This window comes from Eumetopias jubatus, unplaced genomic scaffold, assembly GCF_037043125.1.
Source record: "Eumetopias jubatus isolate StellerSeaLion01/CBP00866 unplaced genomic scaffold, mEumJub1_p1.0 scaffold_16, whole genome shotgun sequence".
NCBI lineage: Eukaryota > Metazoa > Chordata > Mammalia > Carnivora > Otariidae > Eumetopias > Eumetopias jubatus.
In genome coordinates, this window is record NW_028274822.1 from 53,160,850 (window position 1) to 53,183,366 (window position 22,517).

Consider the following 22,517-nt stretch of genomic DNA (forward strand, 5'->3'; position numbering starts at 1 on the left):
AGGTGTGGGATACCAAATGGAAGAAGATAATTCTCCTGAGTGGGACACTGCTCCAGGCTAACTCTGATTAATTACATTATACCAAGAGTGCTTACTACTGAAGAAATGGATCTTAACAGTCTCCCCCTGCCTTCCCATCAAAACCCAGAAAAACACTAAAACTTGCTTCGCAGAAAGAAGTTTTCTTGCCCAAAGTAAATGGAGAAATTTGTGAGGCATCCTGTTGCTTTAGTTATTCCAATACTTGGAGTGAAAATATGGTCCTATATATTTATTTGCCTAAAACTTAACTCTAGTTGTCACAACAAATCAAAATGAAGAAGGAAGTAGGACTTGCAAGCATATTTTATAGATAGCTGCCATCTGTCTCCATGAAACCATGAAAGCCTCCTCAAGAACAACTCTTGCCCTGATTCTTATCTCTTATTTATTGAATCTCCTCCCACTTTTTCTTGGTCCTTTCCAAGGCAAAGGGTTCACTCTCTCCAGTGATACAGAAATTGTACTAGGCTCCTGCGGGAGGGTCATGGGAAGCTGGGTTTTTCCATGGCAGTGTAATAGAGAAAATCCTTAGATGTTTGGGGCAACTGACATTTCCACCCTCCCTCCTCGTTAAGGATGTTGTTCTTTCCATACTCCATAGCATGTCGCGAATTCATCTAACAAAGGGCTTCGCACCTGGGCTTTGGAAGACCGGTATCTCAGTGCATCTGGAGAGAGAAAGTCACAGGGGCGAGGTGTTGAAAGATCTGGGTTCCACTCTTCCCACACTTATCTGTCACATGACCTTGAGCAAAGTACTTCACCTCCCTGAGTGTTAGTTTGTCCCTCTGTAAAATGGGGACAAATAACCTGACCCTGAACTACCTCACCAGGTTGTATGTATTACTTTATGTACACTCAAAGTGCTGTCTCAACTAGGAAGCGCTTTAAAAACGTATTTCATGGGGCGCCTGGGTGGCTCAGTCATTAAGCGTCTGCCTTCGGCTCAGGTCATGATCCCAGGGTCCTGGGATCGAGCCCCGCATCGGGCTCCCTGCTCTGCGGGAAGCATGCTTCTCTCTCTCCCACTCCCCCTGCTTGTGTTCTCTCTCTCACTGTGTCTCTCTCTGTCAAATAGAAAAAAATAAAGAATAAAAAAATAAAAATAAAAACATATTTCATACAAAAACAAAATAGCTCTGGTAAAATTTTTAGGTGACGTAAGTAAGAAAATGTCACAAAAATGAATTCTTGATTCTATACATGAAAATGATTTCTGTACTATGAATGGGTAGAAGCACTTCCATAATATGTTCTATTTGCCCTTTGAAAAGTTACCCTCAGGAAAACAAGGTAGGAACTAAGGGAGGGAAATAGGAAGGGAAGCCCCTTGTTATACACCTAATATGTGCCAGGTGCTTTCCTGGGCACTTTTTAAAGAAATGAACTCATTTAATCCCCACAAAATCTCCATATGGGAGACAGTGCAATGTCTTCACCCCTGCTTTCCAGTGGCATAGGTGGGGAATGTAACTTTTACACAGGCGGAAAGGGGTGGATTTGAGGTCAATTCTGTCTAGGTCCATGATTCTTCCACTGCCCTAGAAAAATCCAACTCAACTCTGTTGCTCAACAGTATTGCTGAGCTACAAGGGAACAGTGATTACAGAGTTGCCAGGGGGGAAAATGTATACACACAAAGGACTTGATTTTGTCTCAAATGGCCTTTAATGAGTCAAACTTTTAGCACAAGACAAAGAACTTGTAGTGGTGAGTAGCAAGACTCATTTAAATAGATTCAGCTCAAGGATGTGAATAAGGTCTCACCGCCACTGCAATAACTAATAAGATAAGGTAGAATCTGATGTTAGAAATCCAATAGTTTGCCTTCAGTTCTAGTCAGGAGGGGTGGGTTCAGCTTTTTGGGCCAGGCTGGTGATTGACTCTACATTTTCTGTGCTAATTTTCTCAGTTGTAATAGAAAGGATTTCTTTTTTCTTTCTTTCTTTTTTTTTTAAAGGTAGAAACAAGATGTTTATTTATAATTCCATTCACACCATCCCATTTCATTCCATTCATGACCCATTCATGAGTTTAGTAAACAGAATTTAGCAAGGATTTCTACTTAGGAAAGAAAGGAAGTAATGACCCTATTTAGCCCTCAGGGATAAAGATTTACTAAAAAGGTTTGAAATATATATAACATAACCAGGGCTTCTATTCCGGCTTCCTTTATATGACTGTCATAGTACTAGTAGCTTCACCTAGACTATCTCATGTCCCTATCTCTTAAAAGGGCCTCCATTGTGGAAGAGTAGTCTGTGAATTCCAGAAAATACCTTTAAAAGGTCTGAGGATTATTAATAATTCTGGTCTAGCTTCTGCTTGCTGAAATGGGTTAACAGTGCAGATGGGTCACCCAAGGATGGCCTAGGGTTGGGTTGAACAGGGAGAAGTGTTTACCCAAGACTGTCTGAGCAGAGACCCAATCCCGGTGGAAGGTAGCCAAGATCGAGCAAGGCAATACTGAGCACGCTGGGGAGGAGTCCTGAGAGGGCAAAGGCTCCCTCTGTGAGGAGGCAGGGTGGGAAGTGCCACGCAGGATCTAGGCAGGGCTGCACCAGTGCCAGAATGTTTAGGGGTGTTTGTTTGAAGGCCAGCTGAGGGTGAGGGAATGGAAGCCAAAAGGTAACCCAGGCAGCAGCAAAACAAGCAAGACAGATTGCATGATGAGGCCAAGGGACGGTGACAGGAAGCAGTAGCAGCAATTCCTGTATTTGGCAAGTTTTGTGCTCCCCAAAGATAAACAACCACCACAAAATACCAATCACAGCTTGGTTTGCATCCAATCCTGTAAACATGCATTGAATGTCTACTCCATGCAAGACACAAGACATGGTGCTAGATGCAGAGAGGAGTTAACTCTGATCAAGTCGCATGCCAAAAGAGGACAGAAGAATGAGACACTCGGAAGTGAAACCAAGAGGAAGTTTTGTGAGTAGGATTCTCTCAACTGCCTGGACTGCTTCTGCCTCAAGGGACCTCTCTTCCCCCGCAACAGCTTGCATTATCCACGAGGCACTTTCTTGAGACCTTATATCTTATACTCAGCTTGTTCATTTATGATGAAATATTTACTGAGAAGCTACTGCATGCCAGGAGTTGAGAGATGTGATAAGGCATCAGACGCAGTTTTTGCCCTCGAGAAAATTTCCTCCCTTACCTGGGTCCATTGGTTGGTCTGAGGCATCTAAGGTAATAGACTTTCTTTGCAGCTAAGCTCTTCTATTTTTTTTTTTAAGATTTATTTATTTACTTGTGCGAAAGGTGGGAGGGGCAGAGGGAAAGGAGCGAAAATCCTCAAGCATACTCCCCGTTGAGAGCAGAGCTGGATGTGGGGCTTCATCCCACCTCCCTGAGATCACGACCTGCGCCAAAATCAAGAGTCGGCCTCTCAACAGACTGAGCCACCCAGGCACCCCAATTCTAAGTTCTTACCATCACCCTGGACCCCCTGAGCCCTGCATTTTTCAGCTGTCACGCTCCCACAAAACCGGGCTCCGCATGAGGTGGTCCCCCGGTGCCCGCCCCTGCCCAGACCCAGCGCTGTTCCTTTATACATCTATTCCAAATCTTTCCCACTCTCCTCCAGCCATAAGTACACCCTCGCTCTTCTTATTCCATCCATTACCTTACCTCTCAAATTCCTGAAAACCTGCCCAAATGCGCGAGCCTTCATGTTTTCTCTCTCACCTTTCCCCCTGGTCTCCTTTTCTTCCCTCTTGTTCCAGGAAAAACTAGTCTGGCTTCTCCACAGCGCCTTTCTCTCTGCTCGCAAGCAGATGGATACCACTCATTCTAAACAGAAAAGCTTTCCTCCAGCTGGGCATCTCCTATCCTGCTTCAGTATTAGCTCTTCCTTCTTTCCAAAGACGGTTTCTCCATGGAGGAGGGTTCATTTGTGCCCCTCCTAGCCTGCTGGTGTCCAGCTCCCTCCCCACCTGGCCCTTTGCAGAGGTCACTGCTCCAGAAGAGGTCCCTGATGACCCTCCAACCGTGAGACAATGTTCGCTCACCCAGCTGTGAATCTTGGGGTTGTCCCCTTCCGCAATTCCTGGGACGAGCCATGTTCCTGTTTCTCCTGTTTTCTGACAGCCCTTTTCCAGACCTTGTCCCCGTTCCTCCCTTGTATCCCGGAGATACGGGCATAACTAAGGTCATTTGGGTGCTTGTTTTCTCTTAACCCGTCCCTTTCTCTCGGGAGACCTCACACACTCTGCACTGCTCCTGTCACACCACACCAGAACCTTCTTCACATATGTGTAGGGACTTGGCGTTTCCCTTCGTTTCAGACCCGAGTTTCCAACTGCTTGCTACACATCAATTCCAATTCAACACCTCCAAATTCAAATGCATCATCTGCTCCCCGGACTCTTTATCTTCTGTCTCATGTATCTCTGATAAACATTACCATCATCCTGACACTCAGGCTTGGGGCTTCAGTGGTCCGTGATGCCCCTGATCTCTCCCTCTTCCCCAGCCACACCACTTCATTACTCACCCCAGTCTGTTCTTCAGGAGCATCCTCACTTCTGCGCCCTCTTTCCGATTCCTTCTGCTACCTCTGCAGTTCAGGACGTGGAGGCATGTGGTACAGATGTAAACATGGAGGCTAGCAAAACAGATTCAAATTCTGATTCCACTAGGACCTAGGAATAGAGCCAGAAAAAAATCACTCTCTGGGCCTCTACTTCCTCTACTTCCTCATCTAAAAATCAAGGGGATAACACCTTCCTCTTGGGGCTGTCAGGCATAATGTGTGTAAAGGGCTAACCACTATGCGTGGGACAATGTAGACATCAAAATATGTTAATTTTCTTCTCTTCCTTTTACTCAGGTTCTTTTGAAATTCACTTTTAATTGTTAACTATTTTCCTAAATTTGTTTTCCTCTTTGCAATCTGTCCTCCATGAGGGCACCAATTACCTTTCTAAACCTTGGATTTAATATTCGGTCATTTTCCTGCTCAACTACTTCTGGCAATTCTCTATTGCCTGACTATTGCCTGTTCATATTCCACATTATGATAGTCCAGACCTTCCATGATTTGCAGCTATTTATTTCCGTTGACCTATGAGCCCTTCACAGGATAGTAAATATCCACAGGGCTAACAGTGAGCTTTTTATCCATGTTCCTCCAACCAATGACTGGAACATAGTAAAGAACTAACACATATGTATTCTGGTTACATTGGCTGCTATATTACCACTCAACTTCACCAAGTGTTCATTCATTTCCTTAATGAATTACTCCTTCAGACATACCCACTATGCTTAAGCTTCTTGGGGCCATTGCATTTTAATCATTTCTGTATTTTTAGTTGAAAGCCTACTTCATAAATGTTTATCGATCATTTCCAAATTATTCATAATGGTTGATGAGCCCTGAAGGTTCTTATATTATTCTTTCTATATTTATGTGTAACCGAAAAGTTCTAGAATAAAAAATACTTTTAAATTTAATGACTAAAGGAAATGAAAGAATGAATGGATGTACATGTGCCCACTATTTGTTCCTTCTATTCATTCCACCTGTTATGTCCTATTTCCGCCAGTCTAAATAGTACAACTTTCAAGACCCAACTTTCTTCTGTGAAATGATCTTTAGTTCTCTTAATTTTAAATTGGTCTTTTTCTATTCTTTACTTCTAAAGTATCTTGTTTGCTCTTTGTCGCCGAGAAGCTAGTTTTCCTACAATGCCCATTCTCTCCTTCCACAAAAGACTCTCAATTTTTAGCCGGGCTCATGCCATTCAGAAAAGACTCCATTTCCTGACTTGTTCTGACTTGCAGTAACCAGGTGATCAAGTCCTCCCCAATGAGATATAAGTAGGATTGTCCTGTGGTGACCTCTGGGCACCTTCCTCAAGAGACAACTAGCATGTAGAAATTGGCCAGCTAGGCAAGAAGTGTTTCTAATAAAAAAGTTGGAACTCAGGTTTGGTGTTTTTTTCTAGGTGCCTAAATAACCTAAATAAGCTAGGTGCCTAAATATATACAGGAACATTTTCACTAGAAAATGGTTTTCCCCAGGATATCTTACGCCAAGTCATTTCAGCAAGCCAACATGAACCTGACTTTGAGCTTTAGAATCTTGAGTTTGTGTTTGCATTAGCCTTGAGGATTTGGAGAGTAGACAAAGAGGCAGTGTTAAAAATGTGTCAGGTTAGATTACTTAATGGTTTCTCCAAAGTGGAGGAAAGGTATTGAAAGAATGACAGCAAGAAGAGTTAGGGAGCTAGAAAGCAGCTGGATTTACTGCACATTATGCAACAGCCAATCTTATTTTAAACTAAATTCCAAGAGAACAGTGTGATATCTAATGTGTACAGGCCTATGAAAATACTGTGGCATAAGCTCAGGAAAAATGGATATTTGCAAATAGTGTTCCCCTGGACCCTTCTGTAAGTAAAAACAATCAGGCTTTAACTCAAAATCTGTCATAAAGTGTGGCACAGAATCTTTTTTATTGTCAACAGAAAATTAGGAATCAAGGAGTTTTAGTAATTTATTCAATGCCACTTCTTGCCATCGTTTTGAAATTGTTAAAATGGGTATAGTGAGTTCAGAAAGCAAACCTGATGTCTTCATGAGAGATGGAGCCACATTCATGCTCTGGGTGGGATCATCTCTGCAGGAGAACATTGTATTCTCTTTCAAAGGCAAAATGCTTCTAAGTTTTGCCTCTTTACTTTGAATGTACTTTTTTTTTTTCTTTTTAAGAGAGAGAGCGGGTGTGGGGAGAGTGAGGAGGGACAGAGGAAGAGGAAGAGAGAGAATCTTAAGCAGGCTCCATGCCCAGGGTGAAGCCCAATCTCAGGCCTTGAGATCATGACCTAAGCAGAAATCAAGAGTGGGTTGCTTAACTGACTGAGCTACCCAGGTGCCCCTGTAGGTACTTTTAAAGTTATACTTGCTCACCTACTAGCATTTATGAAATCCTATATTTGGGATGCTTTTTCTATAATAAAATATTATCATTAGTAAAAAAAAAATTAAAAAGACAACAGTAAAGCAAAAAAAGAAAAAATTTTTAAAAAGACAACAGTAACTGACCTGTATCCTTTGTCTCTTCTTTTTGCCCCAACCTCTATCCTGCTATCTGGAATGAGGATGTGATGGCAGATCTAGCTGCTATCTTGGACCTGAAGACCATGGCCACATCCTCAAGATGATAGACAATGAGCCAGAAGGAGCTGGGTCTCTGAGAATTTTATGGAGCAGAACCTGGACTGGATACTTAGCTGTGGAATTTTACATAAGAGGGAAAATATACCTTTATCCTGTTTTAGTCACTGTTATATTGAATTTTTATTTCTCAGAGGCAAAGTTATTCCTATCAAATACATACTTTTTCAATAACATTTGTTCTCTGATTTATATTTGGTTGTGGATATGCTGCAGGACAGGATGTTTCTTCTCCTTGATCCCCCACTTTCTACCTCACTCACAGATCATAGAGATGGTGTCACTATTAGCAAGAGAAAGGTTTTGTTTGTCTTGTGCGCTGCATGTGACAGATGGAGGCAAGTGCCGGCCAGGCCGGTGGCTGGTTTGGCCGGTTTGGCCGGAGGGAGCCCAGGGCCAAGCCCAGTGTTAGGGATCCTGCAGAAGGAAGGTGGGTGGGTAAAAAGACCCCAGAGTGCAAAGGAAGAGAAAAGCGTGAGAGACTAAAAGTTGAAGGGGCTCATAGCAAGCATCAGAATGGAATGGGATCTGTATGAACTGCCTGGTGATTGAATGGGAAAATTGAGACACATTTCTATGGCCCCCTGACCAGGGTGTTTTTGAGGGGAGTTACTGGTGAATACTGCCTTCTCTAGGGGATGGATGATACCTCCAAACCCCTCCAGATACTGCCAGCAAACTTATGGGTGACATTCTTATCTCTCTCTTAAGCTTCTCCTGAGCAGAGTCTATATTTTATTCATAATTTTATCTATACTTCTTACCTAATTCACAGTTTATAGAGATGCTATATAAAGGTTTGGGGTCAATATTGATGAGCCTGATGATGACTGCCTTAGTTTTGCTGTATCGGTACCTCTAAGAACTTTTTCCTGTATCAAAATCTGCAAAAGAATAAGGTACCTCATCCTCTCTGGCTCCCCTCCCCCAAAGTGTTTAAAATGCCTCTTAGAATTTGCCTAAGTAAATATATACCTAACACATGTTTTTGTGCAGAAGGAGGCATTAATAGGCTGGGCTGGCTTTAGCCAAGTATTCGTTAGCTTATCTTGTTGATCTTTTTCTATTCCATTTGGAATTTTACTTCCCCCTTTCAGTTACAGGCAAAACAACCAGAAAGCGAGGATGTACTTCCTAGTGAATGAATCTTTAGTAAATATTTATTGAATGGATGAGTGAATAAATGATGTCAACACATTTCTATAAATCCTTGCTATAACCAGGTGATCATCACCTGCTTTATGTTACTTCTTAGTTACCAAAGGACAATAATGGTGTGTTTTTCAGTCAGTATTAACAGATTGATCCCTGATTATCACACAATCCCTGTAATCATACAGTCAACTGTGGGGTTATTCTTAGGAAGTGTATTGTAAACCCTAAGGAGTGATTGTGGGAGCAACTGAAACGTCAGCGTTCCTGTTCTCGGGCTGTTAAAAGCAATGGCCTGGTAGGAAGAGGATCCCATAATCTGGGGCAGGGCATCGATAAGGAGTTATAAAGGAAAGTAACCCTCAACTCCCCTTCCTGCCTTGGGCAGTTGCTAGCACGAATATCCTTATTCCTCCCTTATCCCATAACCGCCTCCCTGCGTGCCCAAGCATAGAGGAGGGTAGAGGCCTGCTTTCCGGCTTCAAGATAATTGCCATCTCTTTGTATTCCTTCCCTATGCTTTGATATATCTGTCCTTGCTTCACTGATTAAAAAAAAAAACTAAACAAAAGCTATGTGCACAATTCAGCCGCTGCTACTCTCCCCTGTAGAGGCAGCCCTGAACGACCCCTCAGATTGGTGTCTGAGAGCACTATTTTGGTGTGCAACATCAACTATCATAATAGTGGGATTATCAATCAATATTCACTGCATGTCAATTTCTGTTAGTGTGAGGACTCCACGAGATCCACTTTACACACTGAGTAGAAAATACACATAAATAGAGAATAATTTCATTCTAACATGTAAACATAGTACTCACTGTAAATAAAATAGGAGTTCAAAGGAGAAATATGCATACAACCTGGAAGGAAAAGTTAAAGGTGACTTCATGGAGCAGATGAGTGGTGAAGAACAATTAGGATTTGGTGGGGCAACATGGAGGAACAGTGATTCTAGGGGCTGGAAAATCATGAGCCAAGCTCACGGAGCAAGCTCATGAAGTTCTGAGCAGAGGAATAGCAAAAAGTATATTCTAGAATACTGGTCTGGTTGTGTTCACTGGGATAGAAACATGCTTTTCTTTCTTATCGCAACCATCCTGGGGGCCTAATCCATGTGTGTTGAGATGAATTAATGCCTTATTTATAACAGAAGTCATCAATCTCCCTCCTTTATATCAATGGGAATACAATAAATGACATGGTCCATTCCTCTTACCTCCCATTTTTCTTTCTTTTTAAATCTTCTCTGCTTTATCCACCTTCAGATTCATTGCCCATCTCTCTCTCCCTCCTTTCATTTCTTGGTCTCTTTGGAGTTTAAAGTAGAAGCACAGGACAGTGCTGCCTGCTGATTTCTGTGTCCAGCATGATGGAGGGTGGTCACTGTACTTATCACCTGTCATTTCCTCCCACAATGTTCCCACTCTGACTCCAGGAAGATGCCAGAACTATTTTTGCCAAGCCTTACAATATGGCATGTCTTCCAGCTTAAGCTATGGCATTAACATTTCCCAAAGTAGGATAATTTAATTATCAGAAAAAAATGTATACGAGAAAAAGAAGGTTGTACCTTCTTGTCTATTTATGGGCATCATTTTTTTTTTAAGATTTTATTTATTTATCAGAGAGAGAGTGAACAAGTGGGGGGGGAGGGGCAGAGGGAGAGGGAGAAGCAGACTCCCTGCTGAGCAGGGAGCCCAATGACATGGGACTTGATTCCAGGACCCTGAGATCATGACCTGAGCTGAAGGCAGATGCTTAACCAACTGAGTCACCCCGGTGCCCAGGCATCATTATTTTCTGACAAGAATAATTTCTTTTTATAATCAGATAATTCAGTTTGAGTCTTTGTGATAGAAAGTGTCAGAATAAACATCGTGAATTAACTTTTATTTGTCAAAGTTAATTAGGTCTTACAGCAGAATTTTGAGGCTGGTATACATGTATATTCTGCACAGCTAGGAAATAAAATCAAATTGGGTATTTTCTTTGATGACCAAATATGCTCACATTTAGTTTTGCTTTCATATAAAACATAATAAAGCACAAAGACAGAAAAAAAAATAAACTAAGAATCATCACCCATAATCCCACCCTATAGATACAAATTGTTAACCATTTGATAAACATATCCCTTTTTTCTTTTTTCTCTTTATTTATTTATATGACTTTAAATTTTAAAAAAAGGAAAAGCATTTTCTTTTCCAACTAGGCAATATATCAATCAATATTGCTGCATAGCATTCCTTCTGTGGATGACTGTTTTTCTTAGCCAATCTCCTATTCTTTAGTATTAAGATTGTTTTCCATGTTTTGATATCATAAGCGGTATTGTGTTATTCTTTTTCAAACATCTTATTACTTCATCTCTATTTCCTTAAAATAAATTGTTTAATGCAGAATTTCTGTATTTAACAATAAACGTTTAAAAATTTTTTCCATCCATAAGTCTGCTTCCTCCCACCCCACCCACCCCCCTTAACAGGACTTTTAGTTATGCTTTAACTTTAGGTAAAAAATACTAGGCCCAGATTCATTGTGAAGGCCCAAACTTTCTGGTTCAGGTGCTGGGTATATCTGCTCTTTTCCACATTAAAACCTTTCTCTATAGATAATCTGATAAATGAATTCTCACCTGAGAGTGAGCCTGTCCATTGTCATAGTTGGGAACAGACTTCGCTGAGAGGTGCTCACTAATTACTGAAAGAAGGAGTGGATAAGTTGTGCCTGCCTGGGTTGGCATAAGTCATCTCTCCCACAGAGTTTACATTCTAACAGGAAGTCACTTGATGATGGAGAAATGGCCTTCTAATTATGTAATTTCAGCCACCTGTGAAGAAGTAGGGGGATATATTCTGGGCAAGGTGAAGACAATGAACTTTTCTTGTTATTTCTGTAAACTCAGAATTGACTTATTCTGCCTACTCATGAGGGAAAGCTGAGCGGGGGCAGAGGGATATCTCTGAAATCCCAAATTTATGCTTTCCACTTTCTGACCATGACATGGTATCCTCTGGCCTACTTACTGAAATGCTTCATTCCAAATGGTTTTATCTCATCGAGACTACTTATATAATGAGCATCATTTTTCAAAATGTTCTTCCCCCTTTGTTGCCCAGCCTTGGGACTCCATGGTCCAACTCTGTAATTGCCTCCCTGTGAACTGCCTTGACTCTGTTTCTCTATTCTCTCTCCATTTACTCATCTGGCAAAACACCTGTCCTCCATTGTAAGTACACTCGTGCCACTGCATACCGTAGAAAGTGGCACAATGGTGCTGGTGAGTCTCATCTTAAGTATGTGTCACAGACTTCTGTGGGCCCTTGACACTTCCCAGAAACCCCACCCTATTTCCTGCTCTTTTAGCTATTTATATTGTTCCCTTTCCTCTCTTACTAACCCAATCTTCATCTTCCTCCTGCATCTTCACTTCCAACGGATGACTTAGCCTCATAATTCATAAAGAAAATGGAAACAATTAGATAGGAACTTCCTCCTCATCTCACTGTTAACTACCCACGTCTGCTGCCCTCTATCCTATTATGGCGGAGGGAGAGGGGCCCCGTCCACACCAAGCCAAACCTCTGCCTATGCTCTGGCTGTCATCCCTTCTTGCTACTCACAGGCTTCAGTCTCCACCTTCACTGTCTCCCTCTCAATAAGCCTCATCAGCATCTTTTCATCTCTTATCCAGCATCCTAGATAACTCTCCCCCCACCTTACTCCAAGTGCCCTTCAACTACCATGTCGTTTTACTTCCCACTCACAAAAACTACTTGAAATAATGATCTGTACTCTGTGTCCCCACTTTTTTAAATTTTCATTTACTTTCAAACCCACTCCAAGTCTTCTGTTACTAAAACCAAACCCAATGCCAAACATCATCCTCATCTGATATAGCTGTCCACTCTGTTTGGGATGGACATTCTTCTCTTTTGCCTCCCTGACACTCCCGGTCCTCTTCCTACCACCGAAGCCACTCCTTCCCAGTTGCCTTTGCTGGATTCTCCTCCTCTTCTGGAACTCTAAATGCTGGCCTGCACCAGATCTCTCTTTCCCCACTTCCTTCTTTCCAGAGGTGGTTCTCTCTTGGAAGCCCACTGCTACTGGTAGTGTCTAAAGTCCAGTGACTCTGGGGCGCCTGGGTGTCTCCGTTGGTTAAGCGTCCGACTCTTGATTTTGGCTCAGGTCATGGTCTCAGGGTTGTGGGATTGGGCCCTGCATTGGGTTCTGCACTCTGTGCAAGTTTGCTTGGGATTCTTCTTCTCCCTCTGCCTCTCCTCCTACTTGTGTTCTCGCTCTCTCTCTCTCAAATTAAAAAAAAAATTAAAAATAAATAAAGTCAAGTGACTCTTAAATATCCATCTCTCTCACGATCTCTCCTCTGAACCACGGACTTCATCTGACTTCTTACCTGTCATATCCATTCATGGGTCTAATAAGTATCTCAAAATTAACATATGCCCAATATAGGATACTTGATTTTCCTGTTTCTCCCCATTTTACTCCTACCTCAAGTAGTGGTACTATCCCCCTTCCTGTGGGCAGGCCAAAAGTCTTGAAGTTGTCCTTGATTTTTCTCTTTCCCTCATTTACTAGATCCAATGCATTAACAAAACTTTATCCTCAAATTATATCTCAAATCTTCTTGCCTCTCTCCATCTCTACTGCCAACTGTAGTCAAAGCTGTCATCAATTCTCTCTTGAGTTGTTGGAAAAACAATTTAACTCCTTTCCCTTCTTTCTTTTTTTTTTTTTAAGATTTTATTTATTTATTTGAGAGAGAGAGAATGAGAGATAGAGAGCACGAGAGGGAAGAGGGTCAGAGGGAGAAGCAGACTCCCTGCTGAGCAGGGACCCCCGATGTGGGACTCGATCCCAGGACTCCAGGATCAGGACCCGAGCCGAAGGCAGTCGCTTAACCAACTGAGCCACCCAGGCGCCCTCCTTTCCCTTCTTTCATTTTTGTCCTTCCTCAATCCATTTTCCACTAAACACCCAAAATGACCTTTTTAAAAAATTAATCAACTCATGTTGTTCCTCTGCTTAAAATCCACCAGTGGGTTCCCATTGGATATAGAATAAAGTCCAAACTCTTAATCCGACTCTAAAGTTGCCTCATGTGATCTGACCCCTGCTTCCCTTTCTGACCTTGGTAGCACACTTCTCCTCAATCACTGTCTCCCACGCAGACTGTTCCAGACCTACTTTCTGTTATTCAAACATGATAAACACAGACCTGGCCCAGGGCCTTTGTACTTGCTGAATCCTCTGCCTGGATCATTCTAGCTAAACCATTTGAAACTCACTATCCATTGTCCTGTTGTATGTCTTCATAACTCCGAACTCCAAAATTTTCACTGAAGTATTTTACTCTTAGTGGATGCTCAATAAATATTTTTGGAACAAACAAATGACGCTGCTTAATGACAACGAAGCTTGTTCACTGATTGGTTTATGCTTTAATTATCTTCAGTAAAAAATATGCTTGGGCATCTGTCCAAAATCGAAGCAAGACTAAAGTTGAGGAAAATGCGAACAGAATTACAAGTAACATACTGGCGCTTCTTCAGAGTCTGTCCTTTTAAATGCTGTATTTGAGATAGTTCCTGAGACTGTAATAAAATTATAATCTAGCTGTTTTCTCCCCCTAATCTATCCACCTCCCACTGTTGACAAGGCACAACTCTGACTCCCCTGCCAAAGCAGTGCTCTCTGCGCACTGCAGCCGGAATTTGTGACCAATGGGCAGGAATGAGGCCGACTGGCTACACGCTGCTCTCTATGCCAGCTATGGTTTCCTCAGCAGCTGGCCCTATTCGCACAGCTAACTCTAATATTTTCCCTTTGTCTTTGATACTCTGCATTCTGTTCTGAGAGGTCAAGGTGTGGATTTTTTATGTTTTCTACTCACATAGGGAGCTTCACCACGTATCTTTATGGGTAAAATATCCATCATTTTTCAATAGTGATTTTTGTGTTCTTTTCACTTTCTTCTCTGAAAGTGCTGTTCAACTTATTTGGTATTCCTCATTTTAGTCTTCTGGTCTCTGAAATAATGTTCATGGTTTTCTTTCTTATATTTCTAATCTGAATTCTGAAATGTGTCTTCCGGTCTATCTTCTCCTTCATTAATTCTGTCTCTACTCAAGTGTTTAGCTTGCCCATTGAGTTTTTTTAAAAATTCTGATTAGTATATTTTTCATGTGTAGGATTTCTCTATGTTTTTTTCCAAATTAACATGTTCTTTTCCCCATAATATGCAATTCCTGCATTATAGAGTATATTTCTTCTTTTACCTCATTCAATATTTTAAACACAATTATTTTAAAGATTCTTTCATGTTGTTCTAGTATCTCTCATTCTTAGACAGAAGTGAGCTTACTTGTGATTCTCCCTTGGGTGGTTCATTTCCTGGATGGTTTGTAACTTTTAGCTATGAGCTCATCTGTGGTGGATGCTGTTTCCTCTGAGCCCCACCTTCCTTGGTTTTGTAGACACATTACGAAGGGCGGGTTAGCTTCCTGTGGCTTCTCAGGACTGGTGGCCTTGAGTGTTCTAGTCTGTGTTTCAGAGATGGGACAACTCCTTGGCCTTATACAGGAGTTCTTGTGACACAGGTTAGTGGCTTCCACTTCTGACATGTGTGAAAATCATGTATTTGATCTGTGAACATTGGCTATATAAACATCAAAACCCCAGCTCCCAACTCCTGAAGCTTGTGTCGAGTTCTAATACCTTCTTCATCTGTCCAATTTTGGTGTTGCACGCTACTTTGACGTTGAGCTTACTGTTCATTCTCCAGCCCCTAAAAGTTTCTTTCCATCAACAAATATTTATCAAATGCCTATGAATGTGCTAGGCACAATGCTAAGCCTTAGAGAGTCAGTGATGAAGTAAATAATGTCTTTGCTCTCAAACATTTTACTTTTTGAGAGATTTCTTTCTTCTCCCATGCTCTAAATGTCTTAGAAACAGTTCTATTGTATTTTATCCAGCACTTCTGTGCATTTGGTGTGTATATGTATGTGGGGGTTACAGGGAGAGGGCGTCTTCCTGCAGCGCCTCCATCTGCCAGAACGCCCAGCCGTCCCTCCTCCCCCACCTAAGCCCAGTGAAGTTGAGAGGATGGTAAGGCTTCCGGCATACCTTGCAGACTGTGACTATATTTCTATCCACACGTAACCTGAGAGGCAGCTGAGTAGAATTAACCTAGCCTAAATGCCTAGGCTCCAAACCCAGCTGAGCTACTTAATAGTTATATAGTCTTGGGCAAAAATCTCTCTTGGTGCCTCAGTTTCCTCATCTGGAAAATCAGTCCAATAATAGTATCTTCCTTATATGCTTATTAAAATGATTCCATGTCTAAAATGCTTACAGTATCTGGCATATTGTAAATACTTTAATTTTTTAAAAAGATTTTATTTATTTATTTTAGAGAGAGATAGAGAGATAATGTCAGTTGGGGCAGGGGCAGAGGGAGAGAGAGAGAGAATCTCAAGCAGACTCTGTGCTGAGCACAGGGCCTGACATGGGGCTCGATCCTAGGACCCTGAGATCATGACCTGAGCCAAAACCCAAGAGTGGGACGCTTAGCCCACTGAGCTACCCAGGTGCCCCAGTAAATACTTACTAATTAGTAGCTGCCACACAAACATCAGTGGCTGCTCTTCACTGAATTGCATCCCCCACCCACCCAAAGTCATATGTTTAAGGGTAGGTGTCTGCATGCACACTCTAAAGAAAGGCCACATGAGCAGTGAGATGGCTGCCAAAAGAGCTTTTAAGAGTAGCCAAATCCGCTTCACCCTTGACCTGAGACTTCTGGCTTTCAAAACCGTGAGAAAATAAATGTTCATTGTTTAAGCCACACCAGTCTATGATATTTTGCCCTGGCAGCCTAAGAAGACTCCTACAGTGACCCAGTGCTAAACACAGTGCTCTACGCCTAGCAGGTCTTCAGGAGATGTTTATTGCTGCCTTTATTGCTATGTTTTGGCTTGTGTCGTCTGCACGCCTTGTGGGTCAGGGCGTTTTGGGGAGATAGCCTGTCATAGCGGTCCGCTGGTCCAGCTGGGTGGAGTGGTAAGCTGCAGCAAGTTAGGGAGTTGGGAAACCAAACCAGGTAAAACCGGGGGAATGTCTAAAGTCTCCATAGAGACTGCATTAGTTTGCTGGGGCTGACATAACAAAGTACCAGAGACTGGGCTTAAACAACAGACATTTATCTCCTCACCATTCTGGAGGCTACAAGTCCAAGAACAAGGAGTCAGCAGCATCTCCTCCAAGGCCTTTCTCCTAGCTGTGTTCTGTCTGTATCTTCACGTGGTTTTTTCCTCTGTGTGTGTCTATGTCCTAATCTCCTCTTTTTAGAAGGACACCAGTAGAATTGGATTAGAGCTTACCCTAATAACTTCATTTTTACCTAATTAATATTCCTCTTTGGAGGTCCTATCTCCAAATACAGTCACATTCTGAGGGACTGGGCCTTAGGTCTTCAACATGAATTTTGGGGGGTGCAATTCAGCCCATAACAAGGACAGAACAAATTCTGCTGGACACTTCTTTTCTCTGGGAGCATTTATTCCAGCTCATTCCTGTGTAGACTTGTCTGCTCCTGGAATGCGTTCATGTTGCCGAGTGATTTTGAACAGAAATAACCCAGGGCGCCTGCGTGGCTCAGCTGGTTAAGCTTCGACTCTTGATTTCGGCTCAGGTCCTGATCTCAGGGTTGTGAGATTGAGCCCCGTGTGGGGCTCCCTGCTCAGGGGGGAGTCTGCTTACGACTGTCCCTGCCCCTCTGCTCCCCGCCTTGCTCTAAAATAAATCTTAAAAAAAAAAGAAAGAAATACCCCTTTCTTCAGTCTCAATGTGGCAAAACCCCATGGGCTCATCAAAGCTCAGAAAAAATGCTCCTACTTCTATGAAGCCTTCCCTCAATCCCATACCCTACTCTCTTCTTTATCCTCCCCTCACTATAAAGTATTACATCCCTCCTCTGAATTTGGATAACAGCTTGTTGTCTGTGTTTTCCTTCTGAACTAATTGCTCATATGGTTCTACACGTTCCCCCAAATCTCTGATCAATAACTGACTTATTTTAAGACCTTACATGCTTAGTGGAACTTTTGCCAGCTACTGAGGTTGAGCCCTTTAGAAGCCTGGGTGGAAGAGGCATGAAATTAGTATGAAATCATATATGCCTTTATACAGGCAGATGGATACCTTGAGCAGGAGAGAATGTCATGCTCGAATGATGTGGAATTCTCAAGGACTTACACAAAAGGTCCATAGCAGAAGTGAATTGGATTAGAATGGTTTTGTTTTGGTTTGGTTTGGCTTTTTTGGCAGGGACTTGATTAATTTCTACATAAAATACTTTAAAGGCTAGAGAAGTAAACATCTGAAATTTTTTTTCCATTTCATTTTAAATGGAGTTCCCAGGATTTGACTCTTGTTTTGAATGATGTCTTTGTAACAAACTTCCTGTGTTGACAAGAGACACACTGCATTTTTGTAAATGTAGTTCCACAGAAATTTCAAATGTCTTACTAGTTTAAGGTCTTTATGCAATTTTTTTGAGATTTCGAGTCTCTTAATCTTTATCATGTGTATGTCTCTATAACATAAACTATAATACAATTATAATATACAACTGTATCTCTAATCCATAATAATACAATATATAAATATATACTATATCTCTATATTGTATATAAATAATATAATAATTATATTCAACTATATCCCTATAACATACCACTATAATAACATTTCAAGTAATGTGTTTCAATTTTTTGAACTTTTCCTAGTATCTTGACTTATTTTGCGTTAAATTATTTATCAACAGAGATCTGAACACCTACTGACAATTTTCAGCTTTGTGGTGATAAACTTTTCCCTTTATTTTAGTTTCATATTATTAAGGTAGAGTGGAAATGGGACAAATTGACTCTGCATCTCTGCTTCTGCCAGAAATCAATCTGCTTCTACATAAAAGTTGTTCAAATGCCATTGACTCAGATTTTAGCAGAACCAGGGACATCACAACCAAATATCTCTGTTTTATAAGACAGAGTGATTTGAGCATGGCCGTATTTTAAAATACAAATAAAATTTTTTTATCACTCTAGCGACAACAGTTTATTGTCATATTTTTACTTACAGCTTTTCTATTTCTTGGTGCCTCATATTTTAAGGCAACAGCCTTCTTTCATGTAGCATTAGAAGCGTGCAGCAAATTTTTGAAATGTTAATAACCATAATGTAGCCTAGATAAGAAACATTAGCATTAAAAGCCTGGAGAAATTTAAGACTGAGAAGTCCAACTGAAAGTGTTTACACAAAATTGTCTAATTCTTATAGACGTGAAGTTGATGCATAGAAGCCAATAAATAGTCTCTGTTCCTTCCCCTTTCTTCCCCTCATCGCCTTGCTGCCCACACACTGAGAAACTCTCATCTTGCCTCATTCCCGGTCCAGAGAGATGGAAAAACACAATTCTCACCCCAGTACAGTTCCATGACTTCTGGCAGAGTCTGTGCAGAGGTCAAAGCGGCCCGTGATTTTCCACTGTTGCTGGACATAAAACCGGGGAGAAGGCGGGGATTTTAGAGTCTGAGTGTGCTCTACCCAGTATTGTGGGTCAGCCTGTTGTGTGGAGGAGCAGAGCAGACCAGTGCTAAGTCAATATTTGTTGATGAATGAATGAGTAGAAAAAAATTATAGCTTATATTTTTATTAGTATATAAAAGTTATAGGTAATTGCCCTCTCCTTCAGTTTTGAGAAGGAAACAAAGAACTTTTTTCATTGTCATCATTTCGTTATCTTTACTTTCAACACTGCTGAAACTTTCTACTGAGAGGAGGATTTCAGATTTCTTGATTCCGTTCCAGCAATATTCATATGCTTCTCCTCTCGCTTGGCACAGTTTTCTTTTCAGAGAAACTAAAAGCTCCTGTTGTCACGGTGGTGGTCCCTGGTTTTGGGTGTGTGAGGAAGAGGCACATCTCCTGGGACATTCTGATGAATGCGGACTGGACTGGGTGAAGCGACCGAGGCGAGGGTGCCTGCACTGACAGAAGTCTGAGAGCAGAGAGAGTTCCACTGGTAGTAGATCTCTTAGCTTTAGCTTGTTGCATAAAGTCTTTATGTCGCCTTCATTTTTGAATGATATTTTCTGTAGGTAGAGAATGCTAGGTTGAGGGATTTTTGGCACTTTAAAGATTTTGCTCCATGGTCCTCTGACTTCGTTTCTCCTGAGAAATCTTTGGTTATTCTTGCTTTTGTACGTGATATCTTTTTCTCCCTGGCTGCTTTTAAAATTTTGTCTTAATCAATGTTCTCCAGCAAATTTATTATGGCATGCCAGGGTATTCTTCTGTCTCCACTTAATATATCCAATCTTTCCTCTGGCTTCTTGAAAATACGGAATATAGTTATAACAGATGTTTTAAGGTCCATGCCTGCTGATTCTATTATCTTTGTCATTTCTGGGTTTTGTTTTTATTAATGTACTTCTCTTTTTGTCCCCCAAGTCTGTATTATTTTATTATAGAGATCTGCTAACTTAGGTTAATGATTATAAAATGATACTAATGATATTTCAAGTTATATACCTACAATCCACCAACAAATTACTGATCTACACATAGCTTATCATATTTCAAAGGCTACTCAAGCATCTTTTCTTGAAATTATGATTACATTTGCTGTTGGGATTACACAGTGTTAAAATTACAAAAATTTATTTTGAATTTTCATTATCTGCTCCAACAATATTAAATTAGTATTGAATTATTCTTGATACTCCCATAATGTTTGTGTACAAAGTATTTTTCCAGTTTAATTGAGATATAATTGACATAACATAGTATTAGTTTTAGGTATACAACATGATGATTTGACATGCATATATTGTGAAATGATTACCACAATAAATTTAGTTAACATCCATCACCTCACAGTTACAATTTTTTTTTGAGTGATGAGAACTTTTAAGATCTACTTAGCAACTTTCAAATATATAATACAGTATTATTAGCTATAGTCACCATGCTATACATTACATCCTCAGGACTTATTTATCTTAAATGGACTTTTCTCCTGGTTGTTAGTCATATTTTCCTACTTCCTGGTATGCCTGCTGATTTTTTATTGGAAATTCTCTATAATGAATTTCATACTGTTGGATAATGCGTCCATTTAAAGTGTGCTGCACTTGGTTCTGACACACCCGTAGGTTATTACAGATATTTGATCCTTTTTGCTTTTGCCTTTTGTTAGGGTGGGTCAAGAGCAGCTTTTAGTCTAGGGTTAATTTAGCCCTGCTACTAAGGTGAGAAACTTCTGAGGACTCTCCCTGATGTTCCACCTATTACAAAGTCTTTTCATGCAGGCTGGTGGGAGGGAGAACTGTTTCAGCCTGCGTGAGCCCCAAGAACTGACCTACTGCTTCCCACTGGCTCTCTCCCCAGCACCCACAGAGCAGTGCCCCACCAGAGACCCGTCCGCAGCTATCCAGCATGGCTCCTCTGTGCCACTGGCTTCTTCCTAGACTTTTTCCCACAAATTCTAGCCACCTCGGCCTCTTTGAACTTCAGTCTCTTGTCCCTACAGCTCAATGAGACTGGCAGGTTCTGTTTGGGTTCCCACTGGTTGAACTGCAGCCTGAACACTCTGCCCAGGGCCAAACTCTCAGGTCTCTCTTTTTGATTTCTTTTTCTCTCAGGGCTCATAGTTCTCTGCATCTGCATGCCAGTGCTCTCTCTCTCTCTTTTTTAAAGATTTTATTTATTTATTTGACAGAGAGAGACACAGCGAGAGAGGGAACACAAGCAGGGGGAGTGGGAGAGGGAGAAGCAGGCTTCCCGCCGAGCAGGGAGTCTGATGCAGGGCTCAATTCCAGGACCCTGGGATCATGACCTGAGCTGAAGGCAGACGCTTAACGACTGAGCCACCCAGGCACCCTGCCAGTACCCTTTTTAAACAGTTCCCCCCCCCATATATTTTGCCTGGTTTTCTAGTTGTTTATGGTGGGAGGACAATTTCCATAACAGTAATCCTTTGTGGGCAGACACAGAAGTCCCTTGTAGGGTAGTTTTACATGTGCTTCTCCGGGGCCCCAGACATTGGCCATTTTTATGGGAACTCTTGGCTTCAGATTCCTACACCATGTGGTGCTGTAAATTTGGACCCCACAAGCATGCAGTACTGGCTTGAGGAATCCGTTAACTTTGTTTTTCTACCCAGAACCACCCCCAGGCAGATGGCAGGCTTCCGTGTAGCTTCTCCCCATCAGTTGGTGATATTTTTACCATTCCCAATTTTTTTATTAAGCTACCCCTCACGTACCCCGGTTTGTGCAGGGCTTTGTTGTATACAACTGCACATCTTCAACAGTCGGAGCCACGTCTCTTGCTCTGACGTGGGTGTTAACTCTAGTCCCAGGCCAGAGGGGTTTTATCTAGGTAGAATTAATACTTTTGTATTATGGCATCAGTGCATATTTGATTTTTAGGTACTTGTGATGTTTTAGATCATTTATCCTAGTAATAGCTCAGCTTTATGATTTTAACTTACAATGTTTAACCGATTGTGATTTTGTTGTTGAAGCCTTATGGAGTTTATATACAAAATGAGAACATTTAAGAGAATTTTCCATTTCAATATGCTTAGTTTCATAGGTAATTAAAGTTATTTAAGTTTTTGGAAAGTTTTTGTTTGTTATGTCAGACGATAGTAGTACCTAAAATGGAAAGCAAATAGATTAATTTATAAATACAGTTTAATAAGTCAAAGGGAATTTAGATATTCTATTAAGGCACCCTTAACTCTTTTTTTTTTTTTAAAGATTTTTTATTTATTTATTTGACAGAGAGAGACACAGTGAGAGAGGGAACACAAGCAGGGGAGTGGGAGAGGGAGAAGCAGGCTTCCCGCTGAGCAGGGAGCCCGATGCAGGGCTCAATCCCAGCACCCTAGGATCATGACCTGAGCTGAAGGCAGACGCTTAACGACTGAGTCACCCAGGCGCCCCCACCCTTAACTCTTTTCAATGGCTAGATTTTTAAATAGAAAAATAAGATTTTAAAGCTAACCTTCAAGGATTTAGGAAGATCTAGATTTTA

The 22,517-nt window shown here is 41.4% G+C and overlaps 1 long non-coding RNA gene across 13 annotated transcripts in view; it reads left to right on the forward strand.

The window, feature by feature from the left end:
• The window catches only part of LOC114200311 (uncharacterized), a 77,676-nt gene that overhangs the window by 19,833 nt on the left and 35,326 nt on the right, over nt 1-22,517 (forward strand). For 8 of the 13 annotated variants that reach the window (XR_015767002.1, XR_015767005.1, XR_015766998.1 and 5 more), the window contains exon 1: nt 2,423-3,237. The exons of 1 other annotated variant lie outside the window; for it this stretch is intronic. This is a non-coding gene — a long non-coding RNA (uncharacterized LOC114200311). Of the gene's footprint in view, nt 1-2,422; nt 3,238-22,517 lie in introns of those variants that run through there. 4 more of the 13 variants (XR_015767008.1, XR_015767000.1, XR_003607428.2 and 1 more) reach the window with 4 other exon arrangements.